The sequence below is a fragment of the Bidens hawaiensis genome, unplaced genomic scaffold (genome assembly GCF_021521415.1).
Source record: "Bidens hawaiensis isolate Kalapana, Puna unplaced genomic scaffold, B.hawaiensis_p1.1 tig00419638_1, whole genome shotgun sequence".
In the NCBI taxonomy this organism is placed as follows: domain Eukaryota; kingdom Viridiplantae; phylum Streptophyta; class Magnoliopsida; order Asterales; family Asteraceae; genus Bidens; species Bidens hawaiensis.
The window spans coordinates 63,418-87,489 of NW_027504918.1; the positions used below are offsets into that span (position 1 = coordinate 63,418).

Sequence of the window (24,072 nt, forward strand, 5' to 3'; positions counted from 1 at the left end):
GAAATTTCCACAACGCTTTTACCGATTTGTGAAGTTGGGCTGCACCAACAACACCGGGGCGGTGTTTGCCGACGGAATCGCCCGCCACCTCAACAATTCAGCGACATAACGGTAGCCACACCATATAGCCTTATTGTTTGTTTGATCAATAATATTTGTTAAATTTAGGTTGTTGCATTTCAAATAAAAAGATAATATTTATAAATAAACTAATCAAATTGTTATATTTATTTTAACTAATTTAACTATCTTTTATAAATACTTTTATATCCCAATATTTTGGTGGACTAACTATAAAAAAATTAGCCTGATATTTATATCTATATCTATATCTATATTACATTATAATACATATAGGCGTCTCTTCATCTCCTATCTTTTCTCTCTCTAAGACGCCGTAGAATTTATTAGGGATCACCACCGACGACTTCAAACTTCAATTTCAGGCGACCATCCATTCACTCCGGCCTCCAATTATTGCAATCCATCCTCAGTTTATCTCCGCTTGCTACCTTCAATTGCAATTAATATTCCATCAATTAAAATAAACCACCATTATAGTACCTAATCAAATCTTTCAGACGGTTGGACTATTATCATTGAAGACGAAATCGAATGGAATTCCACCATCGCTCTCTCAAATGCTGTCATCGATCTTGTTATTTTGTTTCAATCTTATTTTTATGGTTTATATATTCTCTTTAGGATAACAATTTAGGGTTTCTTTCAGATCAAGCTTATTCTTACGACACAAGATATGGAGCACAATAGGTAAAATTGAACCCCAACCTGCTACCACGTTGATCTTTTTTTGAGTCCAAAAATGAATTGTCCAGTTTTAGAGAGGGTATCATGAACTGAACCTTTCTTTTTACACTAGAAATTTACAAACATTATTTCATATGACTATCAACTAATGCGACTTTTTTTTTGAGTTTAGATGTTCATATTGGAATCAAGATTCGGGGATTATGATGATACTACAGAGGATGGTTTTAGAAGTATCACATTCTTTGTTACTTCAAGGTTTTGGGTTAAATAATAATAATAATAATAATAATAATAATAATAATAATAATAATAATCAATTCTTTATAACTTATAATGTTTTATTTTGGTGTGTATACGAACCAACCAATCTGTTTCTAATATGTAGGTCTGGTGTTTTGGTTATTAGACTACAAAAGTACTGGTTAAAGAGTATGAGTTTGAGCAGAAGATGGCTAATGTAGAATCACAATTGTTGCAGCTTGATGAACAGAAGATGGTTAATGTAAAGTTGCACCGGGTATGTGGATACTGTAGTAATTGAGATTATGTAAAAGAATTTTGATAAATAATTGAAATGATTGGTATAAGCTTCCTAATTTTAACATATTATACTTGCGTAGGTTATAACAAGAATCAACTTTGGTAGTGTGAGGATCGCTGGGCTTTGCTGGTGTAACTTTGTTAGAGGCCACTTGCATCCAGTGAGGTTTTATTATTATTATTATTATTATTATTATTATTCAAATTTTAGATCACACGTATGCATGTTGGTTTGGTTCATATATTTAGTATTGCGCTGTTTGGTTCAAAGTTGGGGTCTTTACCCAAATCGTAACTATAATCGACTTTCGGTTAACCTAACAACCATGACCCTTTGGTTTCGTTTAAGTCAGTTTCAGTTATTCAGTTTTGCATACCGGTTCAGTTCAATATTCGGTTTTTCTCGGTTTGGTTCATGTCGAAACATGTTGCTTTTAAAAGGTTTCGGTTTAGTTATGGTCACAACGGGCCCCTTTGAAAGGGTATCAGCTTGGTTCGCGCGCAGAGAGCCTGCGCGTTGCACCTACTACAACAATGTTTGGTTGTTTCATATGTGCAGAACTGTTAGCAGACATTCATTAGTGTTCCAATTGAGCCGTTTTTCGTGGGCCCGATTACCTAAGAAAAGGGTAAAGTTGTCATTTTAAATAAATTAACAAAACTGTTAACAGAAATTCATTTTATAAAACTATTTCTTGGTTGGATTTTTGTTTCAAAGCCATTGAATTCAATTTAAAAGCATCAAATCTATATTTCTTGCTTCATCATATACGGGTTGATTATTGTGACATTCGTCAAATTTGAGTCTCGTTCTATATTCATTTTTTTTGTAACATGCTGATTTCTTTCGCGTTAATTTTAAATAAGTTATACTTAGTAATTGTGGTTAAACTTGTAAATTCGAATCGGAATTCATCAACTCATTGATAATATAACTCTAGCGTGTGCGAGGTTTGTCAAAATAAAGTTATTTATAGTTTATAAGCTCGGTTAAATAAACTCTAGGGGCTAAAGTGGATTTCCTTAAACCTATTCAAGATTTAAACCATTTATAACTAAATACCAAACTTGAGGGGCCAAAAGCGTAACATTTATACCCACCTATAAAAAGAACAAACCCTAACCCTATTTCTTAATCATCCCAGCCGCCACCCTTAACCTCCAGCCGATTTCCGGCCGCCGCAGCGATTCCGGCCAACCCCACCTGCCGGACACCACCTCCAAAACCACCACTCGCCACCTCCGGCAACGCCATCTCCGGCCACCGCATACCTCTCCTCGTTTCCGATACACCACCACCGAGCACCACCCACCTCCGACTCCGACGCCACCACACACTTGCCCTCTCTTGGTTCCCCGGAAAACCCCGCACCCAAACCCCCTTCCTTTCATTTCGGTTTCGTTTTTCCGGCGACCGGAAATCCGGCCGCCGGCACCGCAACTCTCCCTCTCTCTTTCTCTTCGTTCTCTCTCCCTCTCTATCTCTAACTCTCAGTCGCTCTCTCTCAAGTTCGTTTTTTTTTTGAAATCAACTCCGGCGACCTCGTGCTCATATAATAGGTAAATATGATTTGGGTTTTGATATTGTTAGTTTTTTTTTTTCATATATAGTTGTTTTGATTTGGGAAAAGATAAACGATCGGTAATGGATATAATAAGTTCTTGGGTTTAATTATTTTGGTTCGGTTTGGTTGGTGCGTTTATTAAATTAGAGGTCTCAGATTCGGGTCATCCTAGATCGGTTTTTGGTATTGTTTATTGTTATACTTAATAAATTTATTATTACTATTAGTATTAACATAAATACGTAAAGATTATTATTATTATTATTATTATTATTATTATCAACTAGATTATTATTATTATTATTATTATTATTATTATTATTATTATTCTTTAACTATTATTATTATCATTATTATTATAAATATTAAAGTTGTTATTAATATTATTAAATATCTTATTATTATTATCTTCATATTATTACCATTTATTATTAGCAATAATATTATTATATTTATTTAGTGAACTCATTTAAAAATCGAACCTACATCACGTATAATATCATTATATACTATCAATATTATTTTTTATTATTATTATTTTTATCAACAACATTTTAATTAATATTAAGATCGTTATTCTTAAACTAATATTATTAGTATTATACTAAATTAGTATTATTAATAATAATTATTGTTATTATTATTATTATTATCATTATTATCTTATATATCTATATATATATATATATTAATAACATGTTCTAAAACTATTATTATCATTACTATCATTATCATTAATAATATTATTATAAACTTGATTATCAATTCATTTTTTTTATAAAACCGAACCATTGATTAAAAACCCGTCTTGTTTTTTTTTAATATTAGTTTAGCTAATTAAAAGCCTCAATAAAATAATATTATTTTTATTTTAATTATCAATTAAGTGTGAGTCCTTAATCATTAACAAATTAACCGGTAATCCGATTTATAACCAAACCTCGTCGGTCATTGTTTCCAATATAGTTTCATTATGGTTTCAAGTTCATTAATATATATTACATTATTTATTTTAGCTAAGGTGTTTATCGTTTCAAGTCGGATCTTTTTCGTTTGTCGTTCGAGCTTCATTTATTTATCTATTTATTTATCGGTTCATCAATCGAGGTGAGTACTTTCATACCCCTTTTTCCATCTTTCGTTTTGGGGTGACATTTCATACTTATCAAACTAAATGCTTTAATTACTTGCATCTTAAACCCACAAACGTGATTGTATACCTTACTTGAATAATTGCTCGATTTGGTGTTGTATGCTTATTTGGCTATGTGTTTACAGCTTTTGGATGGTGAATCTATAAATCCTATACCATTTGGCAATGGTAAGGTGTCGTTAACGTATGCTATTAACGATAACTATAAATCCTAGACTACTCGGCATCCCCTTGTAGCTAGGTGGTGCTAATGTAAGCTTATTAGCAACTGTCATAAAATCCTAGACTAATTGCCAATAGCTAGGCGTTGCTAACTTGTTTAGCGATAACTATTTATTCCAATTTATAGCTCTTATTTATTGTTTTGTATACAAGTTTTGTGGATTTTCATACTATACACTTATATGCTCAAACTTATGAATTGCTCACCAACTTTTGTGTTGACAAACTTTATTTTATGAAATGTTACAGGTTTGACTTTTGTTGACTCGAGTGCTTGACGGAAAACGTTACCAAGACCTTTAGGATATTAGCAAAACGAACAATATAGTTATTACTTGTATTCAGTTTGTTTGTGTAGACGAGAAGTGTTGTTTATTGATTTGTTGAAATAAAATGAGTTAAATGAATATTGTCACTTTAAATAGTGTCTTGTGTATTTGTCCAATCATGTTGCACCCCGGCATGTTCCGCCTTTGGTCGGGGTGTGAATTATAATTTAAGTTTTTCATATTGAGGATTTGAAAAAGAAAACAACAAGTGTTAAGGCTCGAAAACTTAAAATAAAAAATCAAACGATGATGATGGGTCGGTTGTATTTGTATGTACATTCGTCATGTTAAGGTCAAGCTATTTAAAGTTACATTTAACCTGTTTACAGCTTGATTATGACCCACCGACTTGTTTGCGATGTTTTGATAAGTTATATGGGTCACGTTCGGGTTAAAAGAGTTGATGGTTTTGACACGAATAAATATATGGGTCGTGTTCACCCACTAACACAACACGATCATGACCTTAGTGTTTTACCGCCTCCTTAAATTTCTAAATAAAACTTTATCATTTTCTTCCTTAATTATGCGGTTATGTTTTCCTACTTGTTTCAGAGCCATTCAAATTTGTTCGATTAGTTTGCTGGAATAAATCAAGCGAATTTGGTTAATAACATTATAACAATGGTAATTTATTGCTCTGTATGTTTGTTCATGTGTGTGTCTGTGCTTCTTTTTTTTTATAACAATAGTGAAGCAGTGGAGGTTTGTGCTTTTTTTTTTTTTAACTTTTCATTCAAGCTAATCATGTGATTCAATCTCTTTTGCAGCCTATGGTGACTGATTTGGAAAAAAATTATATCATTAGTGTATGTCCCCTGCCCTTTTCTTTCTCCCACTCTCCCTTCGTTTCTTTCTTGAGTCTATGAGTCGAATGTATAATTTCCTAAATGCTTATTTATGCACTAGTAGCAAAAACACATTTAGATTTAATAAACCTTTACTCTCATTGTTTTAGTTCCATATTTGTTGTTTATTTAGTTTGTACCTTATCTATTATGACCAAGCTTGCAAAATGTGCTCATCCATGTTACATATTCACCCAACTTTGGTTAGAAATAAAACTCTTCATTGATTTTTTTTTGCTTCAGACCCTATCGTGAAGTCCATCTCGTTTAATATAGATGAATAAGAATTTTGGAAGCAAAGAAAAAAGTTGGTTCCTGGTGACTTGTTCGTCAAGGTTGGGCTTCTGTGGTCAAAGTTGGTTAAAGTTTGATTGCTATTTCGTGTTTAAATTGGAAATAAAGAATAAACTGCATATTAGAATTACTTATTTCTCAAGTGGCTCGTTTTGACCCGAACCAGGTTTTTTTTATAAGGTTGACCATTTTAACATGAACTCCTTTTCGCTCAAATTCGTTACCGAACCCAGTCCGATTGGATCACATTTTGACCAGAAGCCGTTTTGTAGTCAAGGTTCGACTTTTTGTGGGTCAAAGTCGGTCCAATTTGTTATTTTGTACTTAAGTTGGAAAAAAGAAGTGCAAAATTATCAAATTGACTTTGCACTCAAATTCCAACTTCGCTATATTTACTATCAACTCGAGCGAGAAACACTAGATTGGTTTTTTTAACACCGTGGAAATTTCGTACCTAATGACCTTTTGAAAGTTTATGGGCCAACGGCAAAGAAACTGAGTATTCTGAAACGTTTCAAGAAATCATTTGAGGTGTTGGCGATTAAATTTTGTTCATTTTATGCAAAAGTTGTATCATTTTAGGAGTGATCAGTTTAACCTGTTTGTTGTTTTATGCAGTATCTATTTATGGAGGCACCTCAAGTGAATGAGGCAGAATGATGATTTAAGATTGTGTTTTTTTTTCCTGTCATTGGATACTAAATGGCATTTTATGAAGTTTAGAGGATGTAACATGTAATTAATGTGTTAGTTTCAAAATCAATTAACATTGTAATACTTGTAATATTGTATGTTAACGGAGTTCACTTTGTCTCTGGTATGAATTTGCATATTATATATAAATATATAGCAAATCGAATCATCAAATTATTAATGCGACAGATTGCATATTTGCATACATTTTGACCAGGTAAAGTCAAATTGCATGTCAGGTTTGACAAATTATCTTTTGTACCATAAACTATGTCGAATATTAATTTTGTAGTCGCTTATTCCCGGTACCATAACAAACTGTCCTGCTACCAACCAAACTCCCGTTACGTTCCCGCCACAACGCGCGGGCTGTTTATAAAGATGGGTCAAGTTATTATACAAAGATGAATAAAAATGAGAAGTACGAGAAGAATTTATAGTTACAAAAAAAACTTTAAAAAAATCATAACTCAAAATTTAATAAAAAACGAAAAAAGTAAAAACACACAAATGTTTCCACCATCTTTCTCGATAAAAAAACAATGGTTAGTGAAAAAGATTATTGTGTCTTTTTGCTTATCATTGTGTTTTTATGTTTATTTTCGTCATTGACTGTGTTTATTTTCTTTGACATTGTGTCATTTTTTTTTATATTGTGTTATATTACTTAACATTGTGCTATATTTTGTACGGAGTTGTACTAAATTGTGCGATCTATTGTGCCTTTTTTTAGTTATAATTGTTTATTTTGTTCATTTTCGTCATTTTGTCTTTGATCTCGGGATTGTGTCTTTTCATAAATTTTTTTTTTTTTTTTTAACAGTAATGATGACGGAAACATTTTAGTTTTTTAAATTTTTTATTTTTTATTTATATATTGAGTTATGATTTTTTTATTATTTTTTTGAATTTAATTTTAAGGGTTTTTTATATGGTCATAAATTGTTCAGTTTTGTCTTCTTTATATTTTAGTTTTACCCTTAAAAATAGTACGCTAAACATACTTCCATCTAAGGCTGAGAAACATTAAGGTCAGTCCAAACCAAGACTGATTTGAACCGACCAGAATCAATAGTAAGTGGTTTGATTTTTTCTATTTCTTTAACTATAACTATTTTACAAGTTAAAGTCAAATATTTTATGACTTGTGAAATTTTGATACATGAGTTTTAATACAAACTCCTGAATCAAATATATATAAACACTTATTTTAAATGGTTCTAAATCGGTCTGGCGAATGAACTGCCTGATAAAGTGATAATAGCATATGCACTTAAACAAAGTGTTGTAAAAATCATTAGTCGCAAGTCGGACGGTAGAGTGGGGACTAACGATTAATCGAGATTAATCAGACCGGACTTTAATGATTTTCAGTTTTATACACACACACATTATTATAAGTAATTTTTAGTTTTATACACACATAAACATACTTTGGCTGTAAATTTCGCTAGTAACCGCTAATTTTTACTGGAATCTCATCATAAACAGTTGATTTTGGCCGGGAACTTGCCGAAAACTACCTATTTTGGCCAAAAACTCATATAAAAAGCCCATTATGTCCGATGAATCCTGATTTTAGCCAGATTCGACCAATTAGCCCAAAATTATTCATTGAAATGAGACCTAGCAATTAATCGGTGATTAATTGACACATAATCGGGATATCTGCAACACTCGTAGAGACCATCGAGTCTTTGGTATAAAAACTCTTGTATCTTCAGTCTCGGTCGGTCTGGTTTTCGACCCACGAGCACCCGAATGTGTTACAATATTCTTTCAAACCAAACGAAAGAAGACAGATGGATGCAAGGAAGAAGACAAATGTATTTTGTAACATTAAAAGGGAATGTCCCCACCAATCCGGGGTGTTACATGAGTTGTTTGAATCTTTTGTGGTTTGAGGGGTTGTCTGAATCTTTGCCACAGAATTTAATCATTTTTTATTTTTCTGTAAAGATTTGAGATCCCCATTTCACCTACCAAATCCCCCACAACATTGCCATCTCCACTTTGGTGGAATGGTAAAGGCTTTGGCCTTTGGGTGAGAGGTCCAGGGTTCGATCCCTGGCAATGGCGGTTTAATGTAAATAGTAGGAGGAAAGCATTAACATTCAAAAAAAAAAAAATCCCCCACAACATTTTGGGTCCACGGGTGTTCTTTAATTCTAACATGATATTATAAAATAGTAACGCATAAATACATTCTAATTTCTAATAGTTTTCTTATTTATTAAAAGTTTCGTTTTTCTTTTTAAAAGCTAACGAAGTCAAAAACTATGAGCTAGTTTAGCAAACTAAATGGTTAACAAGATATTCATTATTTTATTAGTGAATGGTGACGTGGTTTTTAATTGTAACACATGATGTAATTCATATATTACATTCAAAATCGACTATTTACGCGGCATTGGCCATGCCTAGCAGGCTAGCACCACCGGCTATCATCCCAACTTTCTAAGAAAACGGACTTTCACGGTAAGTCTGGACTGTATTTGAAAACATAACCCAACATCACATACAGTTGCACAACTCAAATAGTACAAAACTCACTTTTAACCACAAACCAGTAAGCTCTCTTTTAATCATGAGAACTTGTTACTTAAAAATTCATGGAAACTCTTAACTCTCATTCCATCATTACCTTTCTAACAAACTAGATCAGGTAACATGCAACTTAAGAGGAGTATGTGGCCTTTAAGATAGTTAAAGGTAGAAAAGTCTGTGTGGAAATAAGATGTATAAACTCTCAACAGCCGGTGTATCTCACACAATAAGTGGTCGTGAACGGGAAGTGTCAAGTAGTGTTGGTCTCTTGACGAATATGAGTTGTCATTGGTGGGTTATAATGATTGAGGACGAGTGATTTTCTATGATGGTAGGTGACACAGCTAGGGCTGTAAACGGGCAACGTCAACCCGAGCAAGTGTGGCTCGAGCTGGACTCATTTACAAATTGTGTTGAGCCGGCTCAGCTAGCTAGCTTAATGGGCTGAAATGTTGAGGTCAAGCTTGACTCACCAGAAGCTCAAGGCGAACTCATGGTTTACCTAGCTAACTTGCTTACTTTTATGAGTTTTTACATATTAATGTATGCCAAAATAAACAAAAATCTTATAAAAAGAGTTTTTATATATTTTACACATATATGTATTTCATACAAGCTATATATATAAAAATATACGTTTGATTTGTATATATAAAACCAAAAACTAGCAAAGACAAATGGCATACATATACTCCTACACTCAAGATTTACAAACATACGTTTGATTGATTTTTTTCGTTTAAATTTAACCTGATATATTCCTTTTACGTGTAACCATATAAAGTAGGGGATATACAAAAAATTAATATATGATTATTTAATATATATATATATATATTATTTATAATTAAAAACCCAATTTTATAGTAAAAAAATAAACGAGTATTGGGTCTCATCAACACATATAACTTTTAAACCGGCTTATAACATCTCATTTATTAGTGAAACAATTTATCATCAAACCATAAACCATAAGTATATATTAACTTTCATACAATAAAAATAATAAAAATTCAAAAAATAAATAAATATTAGAAACAGATAATATAAAACAACCCCCGTAATACGGGGGATAAAAACTAGTCTATATATATATAAGCTACATATATGTATATGTAATTTAACAAGCTATATATATATATATTTTAATTTAGCAAAGATTAGTAACATGCAAAAAGAATGAAAACATAAAAGTTAATAAAATATTGTTTGAAAATGGTTTCACAAATATTTTAGATGACCTAGACTCTTAGCAGTTTGTATTTGACCTCTTTATTTAAATGAGTCAGCTCACGAGTGAGCCATGAGTCTAGGCGGCCTTTGTTTGGGATCGACTCGTGTATAGACCGAGCCGCCCAGACTCAGTTCGACTCATTTACCAAGTAGCCAATTTCAAGCGAGCTAGCTGTGCAAGATGGAACCTTTTTTAAACTAGCCTTGAGCTTTCAAAATACCACGTGACACAACCGGAGGGAAGAGGAGAAGGTGAAGGACACCGGACTGTTTTAGTGTTTACACTATTTTATCGAAGGAAAATTTCAATATTTTTATTTGAAGAAAAATACTCCATTATTTATTGTGTTATCTAGACGGGCCCATATCTGAAAATTCATATGTATGGCCCACCATGTGGCATCTAAAAGCCCCTCTTGTTGTCCAAACATGAATCATTAGAGAGAGAATATGAGTGAACATAAAAAGGCATGTTTAAGGTAAGATTCATAGGTGGCAAATATAGTAACAAATCTAAGTGGAAAATAACATAAAAAATCTGAAATATTCGATTTTAACATATAATAACCAAATTTTTAGTAGCAACATGCATATATTGAATTCCAGACTAATTAAATCGACCACTACGCTTTTACTAGCCATATATCAGCCTCAATACAATTCAATAACTAAAACTATATACCCTAACTTTATTCAACATGTACAAAAAATAAGAATATAAATATACATATGTATTTGTAATCAATATAGGCAAAGGTAATCTGGTTTGGAAAAGTTCACCAACTGGTGCATTATCATTAACGTCGTACACATGTAACTCACTCTTTCATAGAAATAGAATAGATATCAGAAATAAATAAGAAAAAAATATATTAAATAATTGATAAACATTGTAAATGACTATTAGAATGGAAAATTGATTATTTTATAACCTAATTGCCAAAATAATTTCAACCTGGATAGCATAGATTATATAGAATAAAGATTAAAAAGTAGGAAATAATGTAGTTATGATACATCAGCATCATTATTTTTTTTTATTAGTAGAGTAAAATTCCCAAAATAGTCCATTTATAGTTAGTGTTTCCAAGTTTATCCTCCATAATTCGAGTTTCCAATTTTAGCCGTTTGCTATCTCGTCGTCGACGACATGATAGTGAACACCGACGATGCGTTACCGAAACAAATAAGATAACGACACGTGGCCGGAATAGGTCGTCGACGATGCGTTAGTGGATAACGCATCGTTGCGACCCTACGTTAGCAACATAATGCATCGTTGCTACCCTACGTTACGTTAGCAACATAACGCATCGCCGCTACCCTACGTTAGCAACATAACGCATCGTTGCTACCCTACGTTAGGGTAGCAGCGATGCGTTATGTTGCTAAGGTAACGTAGGGCAGCAACGATGCGTTATGTTGATAACGTAGGGTCGCAGCGATGCGTTATCCACTAACGCATCGTCGAAAACCTATTCCGGCCAGATTCCGGCCACGTGTCGTTATCTTATTTGTTTCGGTAACGCATCGTCGATGTTCGCTATCATGTCGTCGGCGACGAGATAGCAAAAGGCTAAAATTGGAAACTTGAATTATGAAGGATAAACTTGGAAACACTAACTATAAATGGGCTATTTTGGGAATTTTCCAAAAAAAAGGCTCAAAACCCGAAACATATGGGAGACCAAGATGGGGATGTTCAAAGACAAGTGAGTATTCGACTAGCTATGGGGTTTGTTTTAATATTTTTTACAAGAACAGGATTATGTGATATCCGACTCGATTATATAAAACCAATAACTTTATACAAAACCAAATAATTTCAACACATAAACCAGAAAATTTTTATTTTCTTTTGTGCGATAATAATTTTGTATGTTCATTATACAAAATAAATAATAAAAATTATTATATATTTAAGACAGAATTACAAATTTTGTAGCCAAATTACGGTTCGTGTCTTTGTTTTAGTTTCTTTGCATGCGGTGTACTTTAAACATTTTTTTCCTACACATTATGTCATTTACGCTAACTGGGTTAGAAAAACTCAGTTAAATACCCTCACGTGAGGCGTATGTGAGGGAATTTTTATCTTTTCGTCTGTACCTGCTGTAACACCCCGGCCTCTCGTACCACCAATATTGTCCGCTCTGCCCACGAAGAGCTCACGGATTTGTTTTTGGTTGCCCGAAACGCGTTGGTGATGTTAAGAGGCAGGACATTACTTATGAACCAAGGATCTCTCTTGTCCACGGCCGATGTGGGATAGCCTAAGAGTGGGACGATGTTGTGTTTGCCAAGGGTGTTACAAACAACCTCCCTTTGGACTCATTGTCCTCGATGAGGCATGTCTCATCATCCCGAACGGCGCAAGAATGGCTTTGATACCACCTGTAACACCCCGGCCTCTCGTACCACCAATATTGTCCGCTCTGCCCACGAAGAGCTCACGGATTTGTTTTTGGTTGCCCAAAACGCGTTGGTGATGTTAAGAGGCAGGACATTACTTATGAATCAAGGATCTCTCTTGTCCACGGTCGATGTGGGATAACCTAAGAGTGGGACGATGTTGTGTTTGCCAAGGGTGTTACACCTGCAAACAAAACCCCTTGAAGTCAAACAAAACCCAACCCACCCCCGTCTCCCCCTTCGTCCTTTCCTCCCTTACCTGCCACCGGGTTCCCTATCCGGCAAGCCACCGCCACCGTCTTCTCCGACGACAAAAACCATCTCCACTCCAACCATAAACCACCACCAACAATACCTAATCTAAGAAACTCTCCCATTCTCTCTCTCTCTCTCTCTCTCTCTCTCTCTCTCTCTATATCTCTCATCTTTCTCTATCTGAAGACAACCACAGTCCAGTCGCCGTCATCACCGGAACACCGCTACGCCTCCACCATCGTTCAATCGCCATCATCACCGTCCATCGGAACAATACTACTCCTCCACCATCGTAATCCTTGCAGATCTGAAAGTCGAAATCGCAGATCGCAGATCTGAAAAATCGCAGATCTGAATCCTACGATAGTGGTCACAGTCGCCGTCACCGACATAAAAATCACTCATGGCTATTGACTTCTCCTTCCCTATAATCACCATCGCCGTCACAGTCGGTTTTCCGACCACCAGTACGGCAGCAGCTACGGTGGCTCCGGCGAGGCTGTGGGCGGTAGACTGGACGGGTGGAGTTGTAGATTTGTGCTTTGTTAGGATTTCCTCCGGCGGCGGTTGTTGTGATTCCGGTGGTGATGGTGGTGGTGGTGGTGAGTCCGGCGGGGGTGTTTAGGGTGGACGGTGAGATTGATGATGGTGATTGAAGGAGGTGGTTATGTTATTATTATTAATAATATGAGTATATGAATTTGTTTTGAAAAGACCAATATGCCCTCAAATGCGTCTCACGTGAGGGTATTTAACTGAGTTTTTCTAACCCAGTTAGTGTAAAGGACATAACGTGTAGGAAAACAATGTTTAAAGTACACCGCCTGCAAAGAAATTAAAAAAATGACATGAACCGTAGTTTGGCTTTTTTAAAGGACAAAATTTGTAATTCTGTCTATATTTAATGATATTATTTATATTTTATATGTTATGAAGTATATATGTAAAGTTATAGTGATATTATTTATTTATGATAACTTATATTTATATGTAATGTTATACTTTAATTTGCAATAGTTGATATATTATTAAAAGATATACAACAATTATAATGGTAAAAATATGTGCACTGAAATTCTAAGTGGATTTTTTTGGTAACAAACTAACGGGTTTACGTAAGATCTGACGGGTAGTTGCACGACAGATTAATACAAGGTGGGTATTGAACCGGATATGGGACACAATTTTAGCACGTGGTATAGACTAGGATTAGCAATACCCAGTCTAAACCCAGCCTATTGTCATCCCTAATTAATAAAGTCGTTAGTACATGTTAAGTGTCCTTCAAAAAAAGTTAATACATGTCAAAGTATAAATAGTAAATATAGTATATATTATAAGGTTATATTTAGCATGATTGCTTGTTCACAAGGCTCGTGATTTAGAGCTGGTTTAAAGCTAATTTAAAACATGTTTTTTCGAAATTGGCTTGTTAGTCGAGCTAGCTTAATTTGTAAACAAGTGAGGCTCAGGTGAAGTTAATCTCGCCTGTTGGCATGCTTATCTGAGTGGTTTAAGTTAAACCCAAAATTTAATGTTATAAACCTAGTTATATTCATAAGCCTACTATAGATAAATACAGTATTGATTTTTTATTAATATTTTCTTACGTTACAATAAATATTAAACTAAATTTGAATGAGTTGGTCGAGAGTTTAACTAATCGAGAACAAGCTCAAATTTCACCTGGTATTCTAGTTGATAATAGCAAAAAAAGCCAAGCTAAGTTAACTCGTTTAACTTTGAATTTGATCCTGGATTAAAGCTAACTTACTTGAGTCATTTTAGAGACCAATTATTTACAACCAAATATCTAATTTATTGTGTATGATTGTATCAATAATTAGGGGTGTGCACGGTTCGGTTATTAGCATTAACCCAACCTAACCGATCGGTTATCGGTTCGGTTAATTTCGGTTAATAACCAGTATCAAATTTGTGCTAAAATTTTGCTTAAAAATTCATGAAATGAATGTTTAAATACATAAAATGAATGCATAACTACATGAAATGAAGGTTTAAATATATGAAATTGAGATATTAATACATGAAATGGGGATATAAATACATAAAAATGATAGTATTAAACTAGTAATGCATATAATACATGAAATAGAAGGAAAAATGCTTGAAAATATTAAAAAATGAAGAGTTCGGTTCGGTTCGGTTAATTCGGTTTTCGGTTATATCGGTTCGGTTTCGACGGTTATCGGTTTAGTTTCGGTTAACGATTCGGTTATTGCTCACCCCTATCAATAATTACTTGTTAATAATTATAATAACAAATGTTTTTGTCGTAAATATAAAACAAATAAAATAATTATTTTAAAATATGTTACACTTGTACTTCTATTCATGTTTAGCATACACCTTTCTACATTGTACCTCTGAAACTGTTTGCAAACGCGAGAGTTGAGTCAAGCATCACCATTTAATCAAGTAAACTTAGGTTCCTTACTTCCATCTTTTCCGTGAAAGACAAAGAATGGTAAAGTTGATTTCACATATCGAAGGGTTTCTTAAAACTTTGATTGTTTATATGGTTTATTTTGCAAATAAATTAGGATTTTCTTGCAGCTTTTAATTGTAACTACAACCTTTTGAGCCTATGAACCAAACCAAAATATTTATAAGATCTAAATTCGGAATGTTCAACATCGAAGAGCATCTAAATTGTTGTAGATTCAAATGTGGCTTATTAGCACATTCGATACACTAGCTTACTGGTGAAACAACGGTGAAGGTTTACAATGATTAGCTTTTTTGCTATTGTATTAGAAGTAATTGAACAAAACAAAAAGATTCACAAACTATTAAAACTTATGCTGATGAAAGGGACTTCTTTAGGGTTATTGAAGTTAAAAGCTTTGTTAATGCTGATAATGACAAACATGGTGATTGGTGAGTTGTATTGTAGATCAAAGTGTTTAATATAGATAAGTGATTCTGACTTATGGAACACTTACTACCGACGAAGAGTTACTAATGATAGTAACTTCGTATTGGTGAAGAACTTTCTAGTGTTAGAGAAAGTTTGTACCGGTTGATGAAGACTCTTAGGAAGTTACTTTGAGAACGCGTACAATCAAAGTAAGATCAAGTTGAAGATTCGATGAGAATGTATGTAGTCTTTGTAATTATTTGTTGAGATTATTTAGAGAATTTTTACAGTATTAGACTAGGAACCAATTTATGAATTAAATATAACACTAACCTATAAAGACCAAAGGGTCTTTACTATTTGCCTTAGCGATAGGTACTGGAGGTGGCAATTTGAATGGGCTGAGTTGGGTTGAGGTGATGGGTCAAGATGGGTTTCGGTCAGGATGAATTTAAAAAAAAATTAAGTTAGGATGGTGAAGAAACACTAAGTGACCCTGGCAGATTAAGGATAATCTTAGGGTTAAGTAGATGTTTCCCACGAGGGTTAGGTCCGACAAAGATGGTTATTCTTCTCAACCTGCAAAACAAACACCGTAAGCTCGTCACTGAGAAGGGGGGGGGGGTTCCTCCTTGTGACCACCCTCCGGCGTGAGAATCAGACTAGATTGCTCTGAATATAAGTGTATATTGAGAGAAATAGCTAGAGAGAAGATGATGATACCGTTCCAAGGTGTTGGAGTATTTATAGCCGAAGGTAGGTTTCCAAGCAGGTACGGCCAGCTGTATATAATATTCCTTTTCCACCAACCATGGGCTATGTTCGTGCCACGATGGGAGTTGGTGGGTAGGCAGCGGCTGATAGTGACATTTTGTACTAGAGCGTGCTCCTCCTCGTACTATTGTCGGTGAGCTGTTACCCTGTGATTGGTTCATGGGTCGCTTTTGTCAGATTTTGTCTATTTGTCCATACCTTGGTAGGTATAGTACAAAAGATCTTCTAGAAGCGTACGGACTGGCTCTTTTGGGCGGGAATATTCCCGCACTGCTCATTCCTTCTTCAGGTGATATTACTGAAGTATTAAGAGTTAAGTGCCTTATGCGTGTAGCCTTACTGTTAGTGCGGGTGGCCTTCCTTCTTTGCTTGTACCTACAACTGCGGGGACAGGCAGGGTACTGTACCAAGAGAGGCTTTCCTGCGGGAACAGCTGGCTTACTGCGTGTATGGTCTTCATCTCTCTGAGCATGGTGGGTCCTGCGGATCCAGTTGGTCTTTGCGCAGATGTACCTCTTCAAGGTAAGTCTTGTGGGTCCAACTGGGCTTTGCGGGGACCTACCTCTTCAGATGGATATAGGTCAGGATGGGTTAAGTTAATATATCTTGACCCATGTAAAGATTAAAATACAAAAGGTTTCAAAAACACCTTAAAAAATTCAAAAAAATATAATTAAAATTAGTAACTTAAAATATAAATAAAAAACAAAAAATGTAAAACAACTAAATTGTTTTCCCCTGTCATCCTAGTTCATATAAAAAAAACGAGAAATATCGGTTTAAAGGTTTAGTTTAGCTCTTAGGTTTCGATCTTTTCAGTTACTCTGTTTTGTTTTGGTCGGTTTTTTCTTTTTCATTTCGATTCAGGTTCGGTTAATACTTTTCGTTTTGGTATATTTTTCGATTTCAGCGTTTTTATTTCGTTTTGGTCGGTTTTTCGGTTTCATTTCGTTTATTTTGTTCCGTTTTGATTCATTTTGTTTCGTTTTGGTCGGCTACGTTTCGGTTTTTTGTTTCGCTTTAGTAAGCTTTTCGGTTGCATTTCGTTATTTTTAGTTTCGGTTTGGTTAGTTTCACGGTTTAATATCGGTTTTTTTGTATCGTTTTGGTCACTTTTCTATTTCGGTTCAGTTTCGTTTCTGTTTTTTTGTTTCGTTTCGGTCGGTTCGGTATTTATAATTCGTTTTGGTCAGCTTTTCGGTTGCATTTCGTTTTTTTGTTTCCTTTTAGTCAGTTTTTCGATTTCAATCAATCAATCAATTATGCCCAGTAAAATCCCACCGACAGCAAAGCTATAAGTAGGGTCTGGGGAGGGTGGGATGTAGGCACACCGTACCTCTATCCAAAGGAATAAAAAGGTGGCTTCCAGAGAGACCCTCGGCTCTAAGTACATGTGTATGAAGCAAAATAAAAGCTAATAATAAAGGAAATAAAGGAAATCAAAGTTTAACCGTTATATAAAAACTACTACTAATTATAATAATATTAATAATAAGATCACAATTTAGCAGCTATATAAAAGCTAATAATAATTATAATAATAATAATATATGTAAGGGAAATACCATTATGGTATGTGACCTAAATAAGTTAAGTCTAAGCCCTAAGGTATTCAATTCTCTCTAAAAATCCTTAACTTTAATTCTACTTCTCCACGAATTCCTATCCTCAACCATGTCCTCGGAGAGGTTTAGGTCTATCAAATCATGCCTAATCCTCTCATCCCAAGTCAATTTCGGTCGTCCTCTACCCCTCCTCCCCTCTATAGTAATGTTTTCTACGGATCTAACAGGATTCGTCGTCTGTCTTCTCTTTACATGTCCAAACCATCTCAATCTCCACTCTCTTATCTTGTCTGCTATGTTCGCCACCCCTAATCTCTCGCGAAACACAACGTTTCTTATTCGGTCTAGCCTTGTGTGCCCACACATCCAACGTAGCATTCTCATTTCTGCTACCTCCAACTTCCGCACTTGTGCCTTCTTGATGGCCCAACATTCTGTTCCATATAGCATTGCAGGTCTAACTGCCACCCTATAGAATTTTCCCTTTAGTTTAGTCGGGAAACTCTTGTCGCACAATATACCTGTGGCTGCTTTCCATCTACACCATCCTACCTGAACTCGGTGGGTCACATCACTGTCTAATTCCCCATCGCCCTGTACAAATGATCCTAAATACTTGAACTTCGTTACCTGCGGGACCACCTGCCCTTCAATTGTGATCTGTGCGTCTTCATTGTCGTTTATCCCACCAAAATCACAGTGGAGGTACTCCGCCTTAGATCGGCTAATCTTTAAACCTTTTGTCTCTAAGGTTGTTCGCCACTCCTCAAGCCTCATGTTTAGATCTTGTTTTTTCTCAGCAAGTAACACAATATCGTCTGCGAACATCATACACCACGGGAGAGTCCCCTGAATCGACTTTGACAACTCATCCAAGACTACTGCAAAAAGAAACGGGCTCAACGCTGACCCCTGGTGAAGACCTACCTCTACAGGAAAGAAATCAGTATCCCCCACTGGCGCACGGACACTTGTTTCACTCCTGGTATACATATCCATAATTATCTCTATGTATTTCCTGGGTACTCTTCTACCCTCCAAGCACTCCCAGAGCACCTGTCGTGGCACACTGTCTTAGGCCTTTTCTAGGTCAATAAACACCATATGTAGATCATGCTTCTTCTCCCTATACTTTTCCATTAATCTTCTTATAAGGTGTATTGCCTCTGTGGTGGAACGCCCCGACATGAAGCCAAATTGGTTGACCGTAACCTGAGTTTCTCGTCTAAGTCTAACCTCAATCACTCTTTCCCATAGCTTCATAGTATGACTTAGTAGTTTGATTCCTCGGTAGTTACCACAACATTGGGCGTCTCCTTTGTTCTTATAGATAGGAACTACAACGCTGCTCCTCCACTGGTCTGGCATCTTACCTGATTTGAGAATACTATTGAACAGAGTAGTTAACCACATGACTCCTTCCTCCCCCAGACACTTCCACACCTCGATGGGTATGTTGTCTGGGCCAACCACCTTAGACCTTCCCATCCTCCTAAGTGCATCCTTCACCTCTTCTCGTGTGATCCGTCGGCAGTAGCAGTTATTCGATTGTTGTCGTTGAAAGTTTGTGTTGTCATGTTATTCTTGCTAAGCTCTCCCATTGTTAAAAAGATTGTGGAAGTAGGTTTGCCATCTTAGCTTGATGTCCTGCTCCTTGACCAGTACATGCCCATCTGTATCCTTTATGAACTTCACCGGTCCTAGATCTTGCCTTCTACGCTCCCTGGCTTTGGCAATCTTAAACATAGCATGGTCCCCCTCTTTTGTTTCTAGACTTTCATACATCCGTTTAAAGGCCGCCTTCTTTGCTTCCGCCACTGCCTTCTTCGCCTCTATCTTGTCCGTTTTGTAGTTGTCCCTCAATTCCACTCACTCCTCCTCATTCGTGCACCTCATTAGCTCCGTAAAACATCCTTGTTTGTCCCTTATCTTGTCTTGCACTGCGTCATTCCACCACCAAGACTCTTTATGCCCACTTGTCTTTCCTGTTGTGACCCCGAGAGTCTCCTTTGCTACTTGGATGATCTTTGTCTCCATAGCTTCCCATATATGAGTTGAGTCCCCATTTAGTCGAGCCCGTGTATGCAGTATGAGTTTATCCTTAAACAGTAGGAGATTTTTGTCCTTCAAATTTCCCCATCGAATTCTCCGTGTACCTTTCTTCTCTCGAACAATCAGCTTATTTCTGAAGGCTATATCTGTCACTAGTATTCGATGTTGAGTCACAACTGCCTCCCCAGGTATGACTTTTCAGTCCTTCCACCAACGTCGGTCTCCTTGCCTCATCAAAAGGTAGTCAATTTGCGTGTCGCGTCCGCCACTGCTAAAAGTGATTAAATGAGAATCTTGTTTCCTAAAATAAGAATTTATAATACCTAGGTCATGTGCCACCGCAAACTCTAGAAGATCTGTTCCGGTCTCATTCCTATCACCAAAACCGAAACCCCCATGTACGGCTTGAAAACCATCGTTAGCCTTACCAATGTGTCCATTAAAATCACCTCCTATGCAAATCCTCTCCCCCTAGGTATGCCCCCTACCACTGCGTCTAGGCAATCCCAAAATTCTCTCTTTTCCTGATCCCCTAGGCCTACATAAGGCGCGTAGGCGGAGACTACTGCCACTACTTCCTCTCCTAGTACTAATTTCAACACCATAATCCTGTCATTATGTCTTATCACCTCCACCACACTAGTGTGTATTTCCTTAGCCACTAGAAATCCCACTCCATTCCTAACTCCATCAGACCCCGAGTACCACAACTTATACCCATTACAGTCAGCCCCTCTATGTCCTTTCCACTTAGTCTCCTGGAGGCATGCTATCTGAACCCTACGTCTTTTAAGCACATCTACCAATTCTAGCAACTTACCATTTAATGTTCCTACATTCCAAGAAGCCAAACGCAATATACGCTCCCTATCTTTAATCTTTCCTACACCCCTCGTTTCAGGACATGGTCTCAAGTAATAGTCATGGTTCCTACGCTCTATGGTTGCAACTAATCACACAAACACAAGCAATAGGACACCAAATCAATAATAATAATAATAATAATAATAATAATAATAATAATAATAATAATAATAATAATAATAATAGTGTGTAGCAATAACAATAATAGTCAAGAGATCTTAAAATGAAAATAAACTCCAAAGATCCGGATCACGTATGTTCTAATGATAATAATAATAATAATACTAATAATAATAATAGTGAGAAAGGAACGAGTATACCGTGAAGATGATGAAGGCAGATACAGCTCAACGGCAGCCAGGTTACAAGAAGCTCACTCTTTTGCTTTGGGACCCCCAACGGCAGCAAAAAATAATAATAACTTTATTCCCGTGGACACGAACACACGGGCTTTCGATTTCATTTCATTTTTTTTTGTTTCGTTTTGGTAGATTCGGTGTTTTTGTTTTGTTTTGGTCAGCTTTTCAGTTGCATTTCACTTTTTATTTCGTTTTGGTCAACTTTTGGTTTTCTTATAGTTTTTTGTTTTGTTTTGGTCGTTTTCTATTTCAGTTAAGTTTCGTTTCGGTTGTTTTGTTTCGTTTTGGTCGATTCGGTGTTTTTGTTTCGTTTTGGTCAGCTTTTCGGTTGCATTTCGTTTTTTTTGTTTCGTTTTGGTCAGTTTTTCAGTTTTATTTCATTTTTTTGTTTCGTTTTTCTATTTCTGTTCAGTTTCGTTTTGTTTGTTTTTTTTTCGTTTTGGTCGATTCAGTGTTTTTGTTTCGTTTTGGTCAGCTTTTCGGTTGCATTTTGTTTTTTTTTTTGTTTTTTTTTGTCAGTTTTTCGGTTTCGTTTTTTATTTCGTTTTGGTCGCTTTTTCTATTTCGGTTCAGTTTCGTTTTTTTTTTGTTTCATTCTGGCCGGTTCGGTGTTTTTGCTTTGTTTTGGTCGTGTTTTTGTGTTTTGTTTGAGTTTTGTTTCACACGTGATAGTTTGGATATTTTGAAATAGATAAATTTTGGATAACTTGGGTATTTTATTTTGACTCATTTTAACCTACAAATGAAACCCACTTGTATACTTTCAACCAATCCCGACCTCATCGAAGAATTTTTTTATCCATCCTGACCCATTTAACTTTTAATCTTTATCCATCTTGATCCAAAACAACCCATTTAGGTTGGGTTTGCCACCCTTAATAGGTACACAAGATTCAAAGTTATTGGCTAAGTTGGCAATTATGTATTTCTTTGTTTTGTTTTTTATTTCTCTTTATCAAATAAACAATTGATTAATTAACATAACTAACACCATTGTTAATCAAACTGTTTTCGCAAAATCAAAGAACATGTGTATCAAACATGAGGACCTCAATGAGAAAAGCTAAAAAAAGAGGGATCCCTTGAGCTAAGGAGAATTCACATATACTTAAACAACATGGCTTTATGTTTGATGTGATTAATTGTTGTGTTGAGGTTATCGATCAAGTACTCGGTAATAAGTTATAAAGATTTTTAAGACAATGACAAGGGATATATTAATAAAACCGATGATATCTATAGGCATAATACTAAGAATAGCTAGACAAAATCAAAATGGATGGTGTTTCATAAATGTTGTCATTTCATAATAAGATTGGTTATGTCATATGTGTTCAACAATATTAGAAACTGAAAGTGTCTCACCAATCCATAGTTCAAGGAAACTGAAAGTGTACAAGGTTGATGATAGTATATATAACATCAACACTATTGTTTGAGATCAGCGTAGCATTGTGGTGGGAAAGAACTCTATTCCAAGCTTATATCAAAAAGATATACCGATCCCGAATTTCTCGATTATTATTTTCTTAAAAACTTACTATTGATACCAATACCGGAAATGCTCAGCTTAGCTTGGTACAGATAGCGTGGACAAAAATTCGGAAATACGGTACCAAACTGTACTGGTACCGGTCCTGAAACATCAAATAGTTGGTACCGATGATACCGGTACCATTTGCTCATTGTGATATTTCATTTAATGTTGTTTTGTTATATTATGGATGTTTAACTTGAGAACAAGCTAAACGACATAATTGCACCAAAGATATATCAAGATGTGAAGAATAGGGCAACCCTATTATATGATAACATATGTCGATTCAAGTGAATGAATGGGGCCACACACATTGAATAAACCGTAATTACATAAATCATTGACATTGAAGATGCACATTATTTAGAAGTCAAGAAAACAAGATAAACAAATATAGGTTGTATTTACGAAGGAAAGAGCAGAAAAGGAAGAATTTGGGAAAGAAAAGAGAGGAAAAGCAAAACAAAACGTCAAAACACTAAGAAACAACAAAAGTTAACATATGCTTGTAATAACGGAAATTTACCCAAAAAAAATTGAAGTTGATCAATGTATTCAAAAACTTACTTGATTTTCATCCGACGTGGTCTAGTGCTACGGGACAATTAGTCGGCAGTGTAGTGATAATAAAGAAACTTGATTTTCCATATAACATAGGTTTGATTCGTGCCCTAATCATCTAATTTCTACATGACTAAATGATGATTTTGAGAAAATATTGGCCGACTATTATGATGAATTCCAAATTCCACATCTATTTTTATGAAAATAAAAAGTAAATAAATATGTGTGTAATTGCATATCATTTGTGACTACAACAAACTATAAAATAAATTTAAGGAAAAAGTAAGGAAATGAAAGGAGAAAATTCCATTCCACATTGGTGGATGAAAGAAAATGAGAAGCTTCTACCATGGTATAAATAGGAGTGTAAGTCATTTTCTCACATCGTTAGATTATAAAACTAATGAGTCCTTTATAAGAAATAAAACTCATATGTTAATGTTCTTATAAGACATATCACACCCAGCGGTCTTAGCGGAGGATGCGAAGCACCCGAACGCGCACACGCGATGGGCGCAATGTGGCGCACTTTGCACTTCGCACCATATAGATTAGCGCCAACAGAGATTTAGAATTAAAGAAGCAATTAGATGAATTGCTAGAAAAAAGTTTTA

At 35.2% G+C, this 24,072-nt stretch overlaps 1 long non-coding RNA gene across 1 annotated transcript; it reads left to right on the forward strand.

The window, feature by feature from the left end:
• The first annotated feature begins 715 nt into the window (after positions 1–715).
• Positions 716–1,886, forward strand: LOC143609438 (uncharacterized). Its single transcript, XR_013149420.1, has 4 exons — positions 716–847; positions 941–1,026; positions 1,157–1,288; positions 1,392–1,886. It is a non-coding gene; the product is annotated as an uncharacterized LOC143609438 (long non-coding RNA).
• Positions 1,887–24,072: the final 22,186 nt, after the last annotated feature.